Source organism: Callospermophilus lateralis, unplaced genomic scaffold, assembly GCF_048772815.1.
Source record: "Callospermophilus lateralis isolate mCalLat2 unplaced genomic scaffold, mCalLat2.hap1 Scaffold_43, whole genome shotgun sequence".
In the NCBI taxonomy this organism is placed as follows: domain Eukaryota; kingdom Metazoa; phylum Chordata; class Mammalia; order Rodentia; family Sciuridae; genus Callospermophilus; species Callospermophilus lateralis.
This window is the reverse complement of record NW_027514380.1, coordinates 9,860,983-9,879,426: the sequence shown is the minus strand read 5'-3', so window position 1 is coordinate 9,879,426 and position 18,444 is coordinate 9,860,983.

Sequence of the window (18,444 nt, the reverse complement as noted above, 5' to 3'; positions counted from 1 at the left end):
TCAGTTACACATCCACATTTTTACATAATGCCATATTAGAAACTGTTGTATTCTGCTACCTTTCCTATCCTCTACTATCCCCACTCCCTTACCCTCCCATCTTCTCTCTCTACCCCATCTACTGTAATTCATTTCTCTCCTTGTTTTTTTTCCCATTCCCCTCACAACCTCTTATATGTAATTTTGTATAACAATGAGGGTCTCCTTCTATTTCCATGCAATTTCCCTTTTCTCTCCCTTTCCCTCCCACCTCATGTCTCTGTTTAATGTTAATCTTTTCATCCTGCTCTTCCTCCCTGCTCTGTTCTTAGTTGCTCTCATTATATTAAAGAAGACATTTGGCATTTGTTTTTTAGGGATTGGCTAGCTTCACTTAGCATAATCTGCTAAGTGAAGCTAAAACATTTTTGAAACCCAACAGTATTTTCTATCCTGTACCAAGTTACATTCCCACTAACAGTGAACATGCACAAGGGTTCTCTTTTCTCCACATCTTCTTAGCACTTGTTTTCTCTTCTCCTTTTCTAATAACCACCTAACAGATTTGGGTGTTAATCCATTGTGGTTTTGAATTGCATTCCCCTGATAATTAGTGTTGTTGAGCATCTTTTCATTACCTTCTTGGTTATGCTTATGTCTTTTTTGAATAAGTCTCTATTCTGGCACTGCTAATTTTTAAGTTTTATGATTCGAGATTTTTTTGCATAAATTCTTATATATTTTATATACTAACCTCTTATCAGATATATGGTTCACAGTTTTTTTCCCATTCCATAGGTTTCATTTTAATTGTGTTGATTCTTTTGTGTAGAAGCTTTTTGTTTGATGTAATCCCACTTGTTTATTTTTGCTTTTGTACTTTGATATCACATATAAAAAGCAAATCAATGTCAAGACCAATGCCTAGAAGCTTACTCACTATATTTGATTCAGGATCTTTATGGTTTCAGATATAATATTTAATTACTGCCCAGTCAATTTCCATAAGTAGTAGAAGATAGAGGTCCTATTTCAGTTTCCTTTTCTTTCTTCCTTCTTTTTTTCCTTCCCTCCTTTCTTCCTTTCTTTCCTTTTTCTTCAATGTGAATAGTATATTCCAAGCACCATTTATTGAAGAGATTATCATTTCCTCATTGTTTGTTCTTGACATTGTTTTTAAAAATCATGTGTTCTGTTTTAAAAATCGGACTACTTGGTGTTCTGCTGTCTATGGAGTCTCCTGTCTATAGATTGAGACCTCCGAAACAGTGAGCCCCCAAATAAACTTTTCTTCCACTACAGTTGTTCTGGTTGGGACCATTCATTACAGCAGTAAAAAATCTGATAAAAACACTTGGGGTTTTGTGAGGTCTGTCTTCTTCTGTCTCATTGTGTCTGTTTTTATGCTATCATTATACTGTTTATTATTGCTTTGTAGTACAGTCTGAAATAAGGAGATTATATACCTCTAGTTTTATTCTTCTTTATCAAGATAGCTTTCTCTATTTAGGGTCTTTTTTGTTTCTATATTTTTTTTTACAATGCTTTTATATATTTATGTGAAAAATATCATTGGAATATTATAGGGAATGCATTCTAGATTTCTTTTTGTAGTATGGGTATATTAATGGTTATTTCTTTCAATCTATGAACAAGATCTCTTTCCACTTATTTGTGTCTTCCTGATTTATTTTATTAGTGCTTTATAGTTTTAAATGTAAAATGCTTTTATATCTTTTGTTGAATTTATTCCTAAGTAGTATCTTTTTAAGCTACTACAAATGCAATTGCTTTCTTAATTTATCTTTCAGATAATTGTCAGTGTATTGTATTGTTACTGGTTTTTGTATTTTGAATTTTGTATTCTTTGACTTTATCAGTTTTATTTTTATTTGTAACAGATTGTGTGGACTCTTTGTATTGTCTCTATATAAGATCATGTCTTCTGCCTGACATGGTGGTGGACACCTCTAATCCCAGTGGATCAGTAGGTTAAAGCAGGAGGGTCACAAGTTCAAAATCAGGCTCAGCAACTTACAGAGTCCTTAAGAAACTTAGTGAGACCCTGTCTTTAAATAAAAAATTAAAAGTAATGGACTAAGAAACTGAACAGGCACTTCTCAGAAGAAGATATACATTTGATCAACAAATATATGAAAAAATGTTCAACATCTCTAGCAATTAGAGAAATGCAAATCAAAATTACTCTAAGATTTTATCTCACTTCATTCAGAATGGCAATTATTGAGAATACAAGCAACAATAAGTGTTGACTAGGATGTGGGGAAAGAGGTGCACTCATATACATTGTTGGTTGTACAAATTGCTGCAACCTGTCAGGAAAGGAGTAGGGAGGATCCTTAGAAAACTTGGAATGGAACCACCATTTGACCCAGGTATCTCACTCTATACCCCAAATACTTAAAATCAGCATAGTATAGTGACACAGCCACATGAATGTTTATAGCAGCTCAATTCACAATAGCTAAACTGTGGAACCACTTAGATGCTCTTCAAAAGATGGATGGATAAAGAAACTGTGGTGTATATACACAATGGAATAATGCTCAGCATTAAAAAATAAAATAATATAATGATGGCATTTGCAGATAATGAATGGAGTTGGAGAAGATAATGCTAAGCAAAGTAAGCCAAGCCTCAAAAACCAAAGACTGGATGTTCTCTCTGATAAGTGGATATGTTACTTTATTTTTTGTTTGTTTGTTTGTTTTGGATTTTTTTTAATTTTATTTTTTTCATCTTTCATACATTTGATTCAAGTGAGTTATGCACTTCCATTTTTACCCCAAATACAAATTGCAGAATCATATCAGTTACACATTCACAATGTTTACATAATGCCATATTAGTGACTGTTGTATTCTGCTGCCTTTCCTATCCCCTACTATTTCCCCTCCCTCCCCTCCCATCTTCCCTCTCTACCTCATCTTTTGTTGTTCAGTTCTCTCCCTTCCCCCTACTTTCCCCTCACAACCTCATATATGTGATTTCATATAACGATGAGGGTTTCCTTCCGTTTCCTTGCAATTTCCCTTCTCTCTCCCTTTCCCTCCCATCAGTCATCTCAGTTTAATGTTAAACTTTTCCTCATGCTCTTTCCCCCTGCTCAGTTCTTAGTTGCTCTCCTTAAATCAAAGAAGACATTTGGCATTTGTTTTTTAAGGATTGGCTAGCTTCACTTAGCATATTCTGCTCTAATGCCATCCATTTCCCTGCAAATTTCATGATTTTGTCATTTTTTTAGTGCTGCATAATACTTCATTGTGTATAGATGCCACAATTTTTTTTATCCATTCATCTATTGAAGGGCATCTAGGTTGGTTTCACAGTCTAGCTATTGTGAATTGTGCTGCTATGATCATTGATGTGGCAGTATCCCTATAGTATGCTCTTTTAAGGTCCTCAGGGAATAGTCCGAGAAGGGCGATAGCTGGGTCAAATGGTGGATCCATTCCCAGCTTTCCCAGGAATCTCCATACTGTTTTACATATTGGCCTCACCAATTTGCAGTCCCACCAGCAATGTACAAGTGTACCCCTTTCCCCACATCCTCGCCAGCACTTATTGTTGTTTGACTTCCTAATGGCTGCCAATCTTATTGGAGTGAGATGGTATCTTAGGGTGGTTTTGATTTGCATTTCTCTGACTGCTAGAGATAGTGAGAATTTTTTCATGTACTTATTGATTGATTGTATGTCCTCTTCTGAGAAGTGTCTGTTCAGGTCCTTGGCCCATTTGTTGATTGGGTTATTTGTTATCTTATGGTTTAATTTTTTGAGTTCTTTGTATATTCTGGAAATTAGGGCTCTATCTGAAGTGTGAGGAGTAAAGATTTGTTCCCAGGATGTAGGCTCCCTATTTACTTCTCTTATTGTTTCTCTTGCTGAGAAAAAACTTTTTAGTTTAAGTAAGTCCCATTTGTTTATTCTTGTTATTAACTCTTGGGCTATTCGCGTCCTATTAAGGAATTTGGAGCCCAACCCCACAATAAGTAGATCGGAGCAAACTTTTTCTTCTATCAGGTGCAGGGTCTCTGATTTGATATCAAGCTCTTTGATCCATTTTGAGTTAACTTTTGTGCATGGCGAGAGAAAGGGATTCAGTTTCATATGGATTTCCAATTTTCCCAGCACCATTTGTTGAAGATGCTATCCTTCCTTCATTGCATGTTTTTAGCCCCTTTATCAAATATAATAAAGTTGTAATTATGTGGATTGGTCTCTGTGTCCTCTATTCTGTACCATTGGTCCACCCACCTGTTTTGGGACCAGTACCATGCTGTTTTTGTTACTATTGCTTTGTAGTACAGTTTGAACTCTGGTATCACTATACCTCCAGATTCACACTTCCTTCTTAGAATTGCTTTTGCTATTCTGGGTCTTTTGTTATTCCATATGAATTTCATGATTGCTTTATCTATTTCTACAAGAAATGCCATTGGGATTTTGATTGGCATCGCATTAAACCTGTAGAGAACTTTGGGTAATATCGCCATTTTGATGATGTTAGTTCTGCCTATCCATGAACAGGGTACATTTTTCCATCTTCTAAGATCTTCTTCTATCTCTCTCTTTAGGGTTCTGTAGTTTTCATTGTATAAATCTTTCACCTCTTTTGTTAGGTTGATTCCCAAGTATTTTTTTTTTTTGAGGATATTGTGAATGGAGTGGTTTTCCTCATTTCCATTTCAGAAGTTTTGTTGCTGATATACAGGAATGCCTTTGATTTATGCATGTTGATTTTGTATCCTGCAAATTTGCTGAATTCATTTATTAACTCTAACAGTTTCTTTGTAGACCCTTTTGGGTCTGTTAAGTATATTATCATGTCATCCGCAAATAGCGATAATTTAAGTTCTTCTTTTCCTATTTTTATGCCTTTAATTTCTTTTGTCAGTCTAATTGCTCTGGCTAGTATTTCAAGAACTAAATTGAATAGAAGTGGTGAGAGAGGGCATCCCTTTCTAGTTCCAGATTTTAGAGGGAATGCCTTCAGTTTCTCTCCATTTAGAATGATGCTAGCCTGAGGCTTAGCATATATAGCTTTTACAATGTTGAGGTAAGTTCCTGTTATCCCTAGTTTTTCTAGTGTTTTGAACATAAAGGGATGCTGTACTTTGTCAAATGCTTTTTCTGCATCTATCGAGATGATCATATGGTTCTTATCTTTAAGTCTATTGATGTGGTGAATAACATTTATTGATTTTCATATATTGAACCAGCCTTGCATCCCAGGGATAAATCCTACTTGATCATGGTGCACAATTTTTTTGATATGCTTTTGTATTCGATTCGCCAGGATTTTATTGAGAATTTTTGCATCTAAGCTCATTAGAGATATTGGTCTGTAGTTTTCTTTCTTTGAAGTGTCTTTGTCTGGTTTTGGGATCAGGGTTATGTTGGCCTCATAGAATGAATTTGGAAGAGCTCCTTCTTTTTCTATTTCTTGAAATAGCTTGAAAAGTATTGGTATTAATTCTTCTTTGAAGGTTTTGTAAAGCTCTGCTGTATACCCATCCGGTCCAGGGCTTTTCTTGGTTGGTAGTCTTTTGATGGCCTCTTCTATTTCTTCCTTTGTTATTGGTCTGTTTAAATTGTGTGTGTCTTCCTGACTCAATCTGGGCAGATCGTATGACTTAAGAAATTTATCGATATCTTCACTATCTTCTATTTTATTGGAATATAGGGTATCAAAATACTTTTTAATTATCTTCTGTATTTCTGTAGTGTCTCTTGTGATATTGCCTTTTTCATCCTGCATGTTAGTAATTTAAGTTCTCTCTCTTCTTCTCTTCATTAACATGGCTAAGGGTCTGTCGATCTTATTTGTTTTTTCAAAGAACCAACTTTTAGTTTTATCAATTTTTTAAATGTTTTTTTTTGTTTCAATTTTGTTGATTTCTGCTCTGAATTTAATTATTTCTTGTCTTCTGCTACATTTGCTGTTGTTTTGCTCTTCCTTTTCTAGGGTTTTAAGATGTAGTGTGAGTTCATTTATTTGTTGTTTTTTTCTTTTTTTGAGGAATGAACTCCAGGAAATGAATTTCCCTCTTAAAACTGCTTTCATTGTGTCCCATAGATTCCGGTATGTTGTGTCTGTATTGTCATTTATCTCAGGGAATTTTTTTTATTTCCTCCTTTATATCTTCTGTAAACCATTGATTATTCAGTAACATATTGTTCATTTTCCAGGTGATGCAGGATTTTTCCTTCCTTCTTTTATCATTGATTTCCAGTTTCATTCCATTATGGTCAGATATGGTGCATGGTATTATCTCCACACCTTTATATTTACTGAGAGTCGCCCTATGGCATAATATATGGTCTATCTTTGAGTAGGATCCATGTGCTGCTGAGAAGAATGTGTATCCACTTGATGATGGTTGATATATTCTATATATGTTGGTTAAGTCTAGGTTATTGATTGTGTTATTGAGTTTTATAGTTTCTTTGTTCAGCTTTTTTCTAGAGGATCTGTCCAATGGCAAGAGTGGTGTGTTGAAGTCCCCCATAATTATTGTGTTGTGGTCTATTTGACTCTTGAACTTGAGGAGAGTTTGTTTTATGAACGTTGCAGCACCATTGTTTGGTGCATACAAATTGATAATTGTTATGTCTTGATGGTGCATGGTTCCTTTTAACAGTATATAGTGTCCTTCTTTATCCATTTTGATTACCTTAGGTTTGAAGTTGATTTTATTTGACATGAGTATGGCCACTCCTGCTTGCTTCCGAGGGCTATGTGAGTGGTATGATTTTTCCCAGCCTTTCACCTTCAGCCTGTGTATGTCTTTTCCTATCATATGAGTCTCCTGAAGGCAGCATATTGTTGGATTTGTATTTTTAATCCAGGTTACTAGCCTATGTCTATTGATTGGTGAATTTAAGCATTAACATTTAAGGTTACAATTGAAATATGGTTTGTACTTCCAGTCATGTTTATTTATTTATTTATTTATTTTAGATTGGCTAGTTTTCCCTCTTTGGTTATTTTTCTCCCCTTTTACTGAGATACCTCCCACTGTTAGTTTTGGGTGCTATTTTTCAATTCCTCTTCTTGTAGTATTTTGCTCAAAGTGCTTTTGGGTGCTATTTTTCAATTCCTCTTCTTGTAGTATTTTGCTCAAAATGCTGGTTTTCTGGCTGCGAATTCTTTTAGCTTTTGTTTATCGTGAAATATATTAATTTCATTGTCAAATCTGAAGCTTAGTTTTGTTGGATACAGTATTCTTGGTTGAAATCCATTATTTTTCAGATTTTAAAATACGTTGTTCCAGGATCTTTTTGCTTTCAAAGTCTGTGATGAAAAATCAGTCATTAACCTAATTGGTTTACCCCTGAATGTAATCTGCCTCCTTTCTCTCGTAGCTTTTAATATTCTCTTCTTGTCCTGTATGTTAGCTATCTTCATAATTATGTGTCTTGGAGTTGGTCTATTATGGTTTTGGATGTTTGGGGTCCTGTAGGCTTCCAGGATTTGGCAATCCATTCCATCTTTCATCTCTGGGAAGTTTTCTAGTATTATTTCATTTAATAAGTTATCCATTCCTTTGGACTGAACCTCTGTGCCTTCTTCTATCCCAATGACTCTCAAATTTGATTTTTTGATGAGATCCCATATCTCTTGGATAGATTGCTCGTGAGATTTAAGCATCTTTTCTGTGTTGACTATATTTTTTTTCATGTTGATTAACTTTGTCTTCATTATCTGATGTTCTGACTTATACTTGATCTAGTCTGTTTGTAATATTCTCATTAGCGCTTTTAATCTGATTTATGTTTTCTTGCATTTCCAGGATTACAGATTGATTTTTTTTAAAAACCTCTATCTCCTGGTAAAGCTCATTCTTTGCGGATTGAATTTGTTTGTTTAGTTCCTTTTCAAAATATACTTTCAATGCTTGGACTTGCTGTCTCATGTCTTCTCTAATATTCTGTTCCATCTGAGTTAGGTATGCCTTGATTTCTTTCCCTGTCCATGTTTCTGATTCTTCTAGGTCCTCCTGTATATTTAGGCTGTCCTGCATTGTTTGTAACCCTTTTTCCCTTGTTTTTTTATGTTGTTCACGTTGCTTTCCAGCTCTGTTTGACTGCCTTGTAACTGCTTTCTCCTATACATTTGTTTTGGCTTTGTATATCTCTGTTGTCTCTCTTTTGTGGTGGGAGATTATGCCTAGAAATGTTGGGCTTTGTTGTACTTTAAAGCTGATTCATTCAATTCATATAAGGCTTCTAGGTTCTGTATGCATATAGTGATTTGTTGTTTGTTTTTAGGACTATATGTTTAGGTTAGGTGCTATGGTGGTACGATGGTTAGTATGTCTTGGCTACTTTAGAAGTTTGTTCCACTGAAGTTAGATACTACCCAGCAATTGGATCAGGGTGTTGGTAGTAACTAGGTATTTCGGAGTCTTATAGACAGCCTGGAGACATTCACCGATTTGCATTTAGACAATTACACAAAATGGAAGATGTAACGCTTGGGATGAAAGTTGGGGGGTAGGGGAGTGAAGGTGCTCTTAAAAAGAAAAAAGGATATAGAGAGAGATTAGAGGAGAATGAAAAGAACAATAGAACTTGAAATGTGATAGAAAGAGAGAAGGAAAAGAGGAGAAAGGAACAGAGAGAGAAGAAGGAGAGAAAAAAATAACAAAAACAGCAACAACAACAACAAAAATTAAAGTCTTAGAGATCCACCTTCTTCTCTTCCAGTAGGCGGAGCTGTGCCCTCCAAGTGGAGCTTCTGCTCTCTACCTGCTGATAGCTATCTCTGTAAGGCATCTCCTGGAAGTCTCTCAGACTTGTCAGTCCAGAGCCGTTTCACTTCTCCAGCCCTTACCCCCCTTCCTCCTGTCAGCCAGCCAGTCAGGTCCTGTTCCCCAGAAGTGATTCCCCAGAGATCTAGTTACACTTGCAGCCCCACCGTGTGTCCCTTTTAAGCCCCAGTGCTGTGGTAAACTGGCGGCTAAGACCTTGGGAGTTACCGCTGGTGATATGGGGGCTGGGGGTCGGGGATCCCCTCTGCTTCCCTACGGACATGACCCCTGAGAGGTCAATGAAGTTTCCTGGCTGCTTGTATCAGAATGGGGAGTCAAACACCTGCTAAAGTGGATTCTGCTGGGAAGGAATTCCGCCGGCCGACCTCCGATGATGTCACCTATCTGCTATGGCGGGCCCCAGGCTCCTTGCCGGATTGTCCGGAGTGTCCGAAGGGAGGGGTGGGATTGGTCCGTCCCTGTTGGCCTCAGCTCCTGGCTCCTGAAGGCTTGGCTAAAGACTTCTTCCTGCCAAGCTGCTTCTCGGAGGCTAGCAGGACCCAGTCACTTTGGCTGCGGGCGGGAGGACGGATCCGCAGCTGCGCCCGCAGCTCGCAGACTGTGGCTGGTGGATCTGGATCTCTGCATCTCGTGGCAGGGTTTTGCTCGTCCGGGTCACACAGATGCTTCAAAAAATCCTAGTAGCTCCCGGACGGACTCTCTTCAGTAGAATTTTGCTAGGAGATTCTCCGTTGGTAGAATCCAAGCGTTATCCATGCGACTTTATGACCCCATCACTGGGGGTGTATTGAAAGCACTGCCTCTCTGCCCGCTGCCATGTTGAATCCTCCAGATATGTTACTTTAAAACAACAAAAATTTAAATAAAAAATATTGTTACAACAATTACCCTTATCCTAGGCCAAACTTTTTTACTTTTATACACAGGAAAAAGCAGAGGAAAAATAGTTTTAAACATTCATAAAAATATGAAAATAACAAGATGTTCTGTGACCATGATCTGTAAGCGAAACAGAAAGACTTCATTTCTGAATTGGGTCAGTCAGGAATGGACTCATTGCAGTGATTCAGCACTGACATCCACTGAATTAGAGCTCCATAGCTGGCACCACGCCACTCTTTTCTCTAACATTTGCAGTTACCTTTATTTTATCCTCTCCTAAACTCCTGTAAGATTAGTTGTCTACTTGGAAAATATGCCTGATTTGCAAAATTCCCCTTTGCTTAAACTGGCAATAAATTCAGCTATATAATTTCTTTCTAGTTTTGTTTTATATTCAGAGAAATATTGTCATCATCCTTTGCTGGCATTTAAGTGTTATTAAGAAATTGACAGAATATTATAAAGTACACCTGGAGCCAGAAACCAGAGAAATTGACCTTATTTCTTATCAGGACAAAGTTTAGAAATGCTTACTTTAATATAGAAACATATTCAAACTAGGATGCTGAAAAAAATCACATAAAATATTAAAATAAGTGGATTACATGTTAGTCTCTCTCTCTCTCTCTATATATATATATATATGTATATATTATATAACTCATTAGATATTAATAAATATTTAAATACTAAATAATGAATTTCTAGCAATGTTACCTTTTTAAATAAATAAATGTAAAGTATTTAAATAAATAAAAGTAAATCTTCCAAATAAATAAGTAAAGCTTCCATAGAAAATATACTTATAATGAGCAAATATACTCAACTTCTACTTTTTACTTTTACTTCCATAAGATCAACAATTCTATTCAAAATTTTTAAGTCATTTATCCAACATCAAATAATCTATTGTGTTGTTTTATCTCTCTGTATTTATGCCTTATCTCTGGTCAGGCTTCTCTCAAAGTCTTAATTCCATACTTTCTTTGGCTGTGGATATTCAGGTTACAGTAGAAATTCTTCTGAAATTCATGACCAATTAAACTGTCACCAGGAGGCTTATTAAGGAATTACTGCGTGATTATACTGATTTTCTCAGTCTTTTCTCCTTAAATTACTTTGCATTGTCTATGCTTATTTAAATATTTTACTTGAATCCCTGTTAATCTTTCTCTAGTTCTCCCATTATTTTCTTTAAGAGACCACATTTTCATAATTTCCTGAATCCTAGTCCTTGATAGATGAACTATGAAGCCTTTTCTGTCAGCTGTCTAAAACTATGAACCTTTTCTTCCCTTTGATTATCTTAGACAACAATTAGTTCTTAATTCAGTAGTATCTAATGCAGTTTCCATTTGTTTGTTTTCTTCTTTCAAATAGAATATATTTTTATTTTTCCTTTCTCATCAATCTTCAATGGCCTTTAAGATAATTTTTCTTTGTGTATCCAAGGAACATCCACTCTAAAATATAACTCATTTACACAGAAAAGCATAAAAGTTTTTAATTCAGTTAATTTCTTACAATTTTGTCCTTGACTGGGAAAAGTCTTATCTATTGCCCTCAGATATCAGGTTAATAAAAGATATATTTTCTTTAGAATTATTTTGGAACATTAGAAAGCCACCTGTATTAATTTTTATTTGTTTGCTTCAAACCACACTGACATACTTAGCATCAATTCTTCATTTGTTAGAAGTTCTACATATGTCATATCTGTTCCCTGCAGAGAAATTTCTAACTTGATGACTGCAAGCTAAATCTGTGTTTGGATTTGGGCTGCGTTGTTTGTTGTTACAAGTAAAAATTTTGAAAGCTGAGAAAACTGGTAGTGGCAATAGCTCAGGCAAATTGATTTCAAATATTTTTTCATGATTTCTAAAGAAAATGAGGAATGCTCATGGGGAAAATGACATTGGTTCCAATATTTTGAAGAGCAGACGTCACGTGATTAATTGTGTGGGTATTAGACACTTGATTTTCTTATTTTCATAGTAAGTATTTATTAGGAAGAAACAGAAAGAACAGGAAAACAGAAAAAAAATAGTAGAAAATGATAGTGAAAGAGGTGAAATAGGCTAGACTAAAACAATATGTCAAAAAGAAAAACAAAGTGGAATGGATTATGAGAAATGAATAGAGAAAAAAGTCACTCAAAATGTAATAAGAATTATAATGCATTCTGCTGTCATATATAAAATTACATAAAAAATGGAAATCCTGTAGTGGAAAAAGATGAAAATGAAATTTATCTTTAGTATTTAATATGCTGTTATAAGGGAAGGCATTATTTTTTCCTCCATGACAACAGGTGGCAGCACAAATTGTGAAGCATGTTAGTTACAAGAGGGTTAAGCTGGTGACCATTTGACTGTCCACAGTAACTTGACTGAAACATGAGGAAGTTTTGAAAACTTTTTACATGTTAAATATGGCATAATGGAACAATGGGTAATAATTAGGCTATTGAATTTCAAAAGCCAATATTAATAAAATAATGAGAAACAAAACAACTAAATATCTTAAACAAAGGTAAAAAGTTCACTATCATTCCACCTAAAATTATAAGTTGCATTACCTGGGATTCAGCATACTATTATCTGACTGAACTTTACTCTTTTGTCAACATCTGCCTACAGTTCATTCTACAACATAAGAAAATATGTACTAAACATTTACTTATTGAATGATTATTTTAATGTTTTTTACCTGCATGGAAATTTATAAGACATTTAGCCATTTAACTTGTAAATAACTGTAGAGTACTTCACAAAACTTTATTGTCCCTTAAGCCTGACATAGAAAACAGTGATCATTTGAAGTGTGATCTTTATGGAATAGCAAATGGAACTTCTCTTGCTCTCCAGATATGCTCATTCTTCTTCTGGTTTCCAGATCCTTTCTTCTGAAAACAAGATGTGTTCTTATTCCTTCTGCAAACTAATGCATTCATCCTTTGGGTCGCTGCTTAGATATCACTTCCTAAAGACTTCCTTTCACCTCCATTGCCCTTCCTGTTCTTCTGCATAACACACATTATCATTATTCTTCCCTAATCTCTTTCTTTTTTGTTACTCAACAAATATTATGACTACATTTAACATCTTTCTTTTTTTTTAAAATCAATCTTATAAGTAAGATGTTATTAGTGAATTATTTTCTGAATGAATTCTATACAAATTACATGTGATCTGTGGATGTTCATGATTAATAGCATACTTTAATCTTCTACTTTAAAACAAATATGTTATAAGTAACTATTTTATTAAATATTTTTCTTATAGTGAAGTATTATGAATTTTCTCTAAGTGGTCTTTTCAGAATAAAATAATGGAATATGACATTTGTCTATTCTTATTCTTTGGTTATTTTGCATTTACTGAGTTTTATAAGTCAGGCTTAATGAAGCATTTTGCAGTCACTATTTTCAATGTTATTGAAAACAGAATAACATTGCATCATAATTAATTGTAGAATTAATTAAAGGCTATTAAAATTATAATTAGCTATGTTAATATAGCTATTTGAAAAACAAACCCTATTTTATCCTTAATTATTAGTTCACATTGAACATTTCTATGCCAGTTTTTTCTTCTATTTGCTAAAATATATACTTAAAACTCCTTCATTAAAGTATTATTGATAATCATAATTATGCATGTTTTAAATATACAGAATTTGATGATCTTGAAGATAAGAATATATGGACATGATCATCAGCAGAGTCTGCTCCATAAACGTATTCATCATCTCTAACTTCTTATTAATTATTATTATTATTATTATTATTATTGATAAGGACACAAGGTAAGACCAAACCCCTTACTAAATTTTTAATTATATAATACATTATTGTTATCTATCATTACTATACTGTAGAGAGAATCTCTAGGACTTATTAATCTTGTATAACTCAATCTTTGTACCCTTCAAATAGCACTCCCAGTCCCTGGTGACAACCTTTCTAGTGTCTGCTTCTATTATTCTGAATATTTAAGATATAATCCTAGAAGTGGTATCCTATAGTAGTTGTATATTAAATAGTTTTAACTATTTTAAATTATAATTATATATTTAGCTCTAATATTATCAAAATCAATTTTTATTTGCAGTTTTATTTACATTGTTTTGGACTACACTAAACTTCTGTCCTGATGATAAAGATATTGGAACATGGTATTATGAATTAAATTTCATTAATCATATAAAAAAGTCAGTGAGTATTTTTTTTTGAGCCTAGAAACATGACATGTTTCTTAAATTATAATTCATTATAGTGTCCAACTGAAATTTTATTAGGTTATTTAATGCAAGGAAGTGAATAAGAATGAACATTTATTAGAAAATAATGATGCCAAATCAGTCTTATAATAAAGGGAACTTAATATACTGAATGCCTGTCAAATTTTTCAAAATCTTTATTAAAGCAACAGCATATTGAATTTCAAAAATACTTTGAAAATATTCCCATATGTTTATATGCAAGTCTTTTTGTGAAAAAGCCTTTAAACTCATATTCTTTATCATGTAAAATTATCTTTCACATATGACTTTCTCCTTTTAATGTATTATTAGGTGTGGGCCTAATATTCAAGGATCTTAACTACCATTTCTATTAATACCCCCATTTAATTTCTACAATATTGTCTAAGATTTTTCTTCAGTTCTGAGAAGAATATATGCTGATACTGCTTTTAACATCAGAGCCACAAAACTAATTTCTGAATATTAAGTAATATCAAAGCAAAATCACTAATAAATATTGAAAATAAAAAGATTATTTGAATTACTTTACATGTCTACATTTATCTGTAGTAATTATTTTTTGGATATTTAGTGTTTTTTTTTTAATTTTTTCAGTGCTTTTATTTCTAAATTGTGTTTTAAAGTCACCTTAGCCAGTTAATTGCTTCTCTGGATACTTTTAAAGACAGTAGGAGAACAATTGCCCTCTAAAAAAGGTAATCAATGTTTTATTGAATTGAAATGTATATAAATAAATTGTCAACTTTATTTAACCTGGGTGTGGAGAAATGTGAGGAGTTTGTTAAGTGATAGAAAGAGGAAAAATGTGTGGTTTGATAGGATGTTGCACACATAAAAAGTTTTTGTAAAATGGTTTCTTTTTATGTCATCAGAAGTTGTATGCAAAACAAAAAAATCATATTCATTTACTTCTAAAGTTATGAATAACATTTTAATTAAACAAAATCATGGATTATTGTTTGTGTATCCAGATCAGAGATCTTTACATTCCATGAGTACTCCTTAAGCATTGTATTGATAAGCACATGTTGTGTGTATGTTGTGCATACATTGTGTGTATGCTGTGCGTACACACAGAGTTATGTTGGAGATTGCATGTCATGGTTGTAGATACATATCAAAATAGATGTAAAGGATGAATTTATTTAGATGAGAAATTAAAATAAATATATTTGACCCTTCTTATACTTAACCTCTGTTCTGAACTTATTTGAATCTCATTCTTGTGAGTTTTCCTTCTGTTTAATTTTTTTATTTCTGTCTTGTCTTGTGCTTATATATCTCATCTTTGCCTTTCTATTCCACCAGTTTTACACCAACATCATGGGCTGAATTTATAGTTTCCTGATTCCATGGTACATAGACTGGCTATCCTGTATTTATCTCCCTTAAATAGTGAGCTTCAGTAATATATCTCATAAACAAGCCTGAATGTGATACCTGAAGCCAGCACATTCACTGTTCCCTCATTTCCAGGTTATAGGCTCTAACAGCAAAAGTAACATGATAAATTTCATTTAGTCTTAATAAAGTGTTCAGGCCTTACTTTTAAAGGAAAATACAATGAATATATACAATCATATAGTATGAAAAATTATGTGAGCAACCTATAATGTGATTTTTGTTTTAGAAATTTCTTTTTTTAATTGTATAATTAAAGTATCAGATTCATGTCTGTCAGAAGTTGGTTCTATTCATATTTTTGGCCTTGTACTGGTTGAATGACTTAGTGCAAGTCATATAACATTTCTAAGTTTCTATTCTTAATTGTGTATGCATTTAATGTAGGTGATGCGTGGAAAGTATTTATCTCAAAAACTATTAGATATTTTCAATACTTATTTATTTACATAAAAAGGCTAGTGTTAAATAATACATAAGAAAACTAAACACTTATCTCTAAACAAATAAGATAGTATAATTTGGCTCTGGAGATAATATATTTAAGTGTCATATAAAATAAAACAAAAACATTGCATGTCATGGAAGAAACTACAAAACTAAGTGATAAATCATAAATTTCATAGTGAAAGCTCTGTTGTAAATGATATGGCTGTATTCTTTGTCTTATACTATTTTGAATTGAAACTAGAATTCCTTTGAACATGTGTTTGTGTTGAAAGTGAAAAGTATTGGAACAATCCAGTTTTAATAAGAAAATAACAAGAAAAAAGAGAAAAAAAAAGATTAAAGAAAATAGAAAAGAAAGAAAGAATAAAGGGATGAAAGAAGGCCTATAAAAATAAAATTGAACTGGAACTTTTCATTTTTTAGTAATTAAGTACTTTCCTTTGTATATCTTATGTTTCTCATAATATCTGCAAGCAGGCACCATTTAAATGGAAAGTCTATGATAGAGAAAATATCAGAATACAAGAAAAATTAACCTTAATCTATTTATATAGCAGTGTTACTATATTGTATATTATGTTATACATATATACTATTATACATATATATGGCTATATATATGACTATATATAAATAGTTATATATGGCTAATTATATATAGATTTATTTGCACATGTATATATGTACAGAGAGAGAAATACTGCTTTTTAAATATGATTACGATTACGTGATTCACAATTATTTCCATTGAGCTATAATTGTCTTTGCTAGTCAGGAAGTTAATCATAATTTCTTTCAAAATACTAAACAGGTACTATTTTTCAGGAGATATGTAAAATGAGCAAGCTCATAAATTACTCAGAAATAAGATGTCTACAATCGATCAATACCATATTCATAGCAATGAGAGTATCTGTTATGCAACAGGTTCATTCTGAAGCACCACTCACATAACTTGTGTTTTCTCCAAGATTGTAATTCAATTCTTTGAAATTAAGAGTTCATTGAGCCACTATATAGAGATTATTACTAACCACAATAAATAATTGTGATAAATTTTTATGACACTTAGAAATAAAATGATTCTAAGATTAAGGAAATTTATCTTTTTTCTTAATGAGTTGAACTTCAGACGAACATTAAACTAAATTCCTGTAAGAGATGAAATGAGTTTTGCCACTAAACACAGAAGTTCATAAAAAAATGTCATTTTTAATGTATAAACTACTCACAGAGCATTTATTAGATACATAGTAGTGTACAATATACTTTTTAGTTTGCTTTTATAATGAGAATATTAAACATGCCTGAATGCTTTTATTTAATTTTTTAATTATTATTTTTTATTTATATATGATGGTGGAATGCATTACAATTCTTATTACATATATAGAGCACATTTTTATATCTCTGATTGTTTACAAAGTATATTCACACCAATTTGTGTCTTCATACATGTACTTTGGATAATAATGTCCATCACATTTCACCATCATTTCTAACTCCATGCCCCTCTCTTCCCTTCCCATCCTTCTGCCTTATCAAGGGTTTTTTTTTTTTTTTTTTTTTTTTTGATGCAAAGTAAAGGCATGTTCAAAGAATGGTTCAAAAAATAGCAGAAAAATGTTATAAATAACTTGTAAAGAATGGGATCTAACTGATGTGAATCCCTGGGTGTTGCAATTTGTTTTATATTTTGACACATACATACCAATTAAAGAGCTATGGCATTCAAATACATGAGGAGTTTTAAATATTTTTCCATTGATTACACTGTCTCGGGTTCATTTTTTAAATTATCATCAACATAAAGTGGCAAGTAGGTGTACAGTTTGGATGAGGTACTATTTATGGCTCCATGGCTAGGGAGTCTAATGTCTGATTTATCTGTTGGAATCAATAATAGGATTTTCCTTGGGTTAACTTATCTGTATCCTATGTATTGACCAAAGAGGGCCTTTATGTTCTCCTTAGCTTTCTAAACATTAAACAGGCTTGTTAGGCTGAAGATAGGTACCTTACTCCTCTTTACTTAGATTACTTACTTCAAAAAACTTGCTATTGCAAATTAATTATGTTCTTTGTGCTGTAAATCTTCTCCCAGCTGCTTGTCAGTTTTACAACCCAGGAGTGCCTTTCTCAGGAACATGGTGCCTTTCATTTGAAATGTCATTATCAAGAAATACAGTGCTCCTAATTCCCAGTCTCTGTGAAGGAATGAAGTCAAACTTTGATCAGTGTCTATTAGTCAAATAACAAATAAAAATGTCCTAATGTCATTGACAAAGTTGCCATTTAAGTTTCTCCAGCAGCTTTCCAGTAGTTTACCCCGGTGCTTGAAAAACCTCCTACCTTTTGTTTCAGTGGAGTGAAATTCAGACATATGGAGGTTCCTCTCTTCTACTGCAGTAGCCTAAATCAAACACAACTTATATTTTTTACAAGTGTCCAGTGAAATTTTTCTTTAATAATGCCTTATTTTATATGATGTTTACCTATAGGATCATCATTGAAACTTCAAAAACAATCAGGTTGTGCATTTAGGATATAGTTTACAAGCAAAACATGTGGCAGGCCTGAAAAAAGTACCATAGGAAATTCTGGTTGGATTATTTTATGTTGTCTTTGGATTTATGGATTTCTTTTTCTTCTTTCCTTTTCAAAAGTAC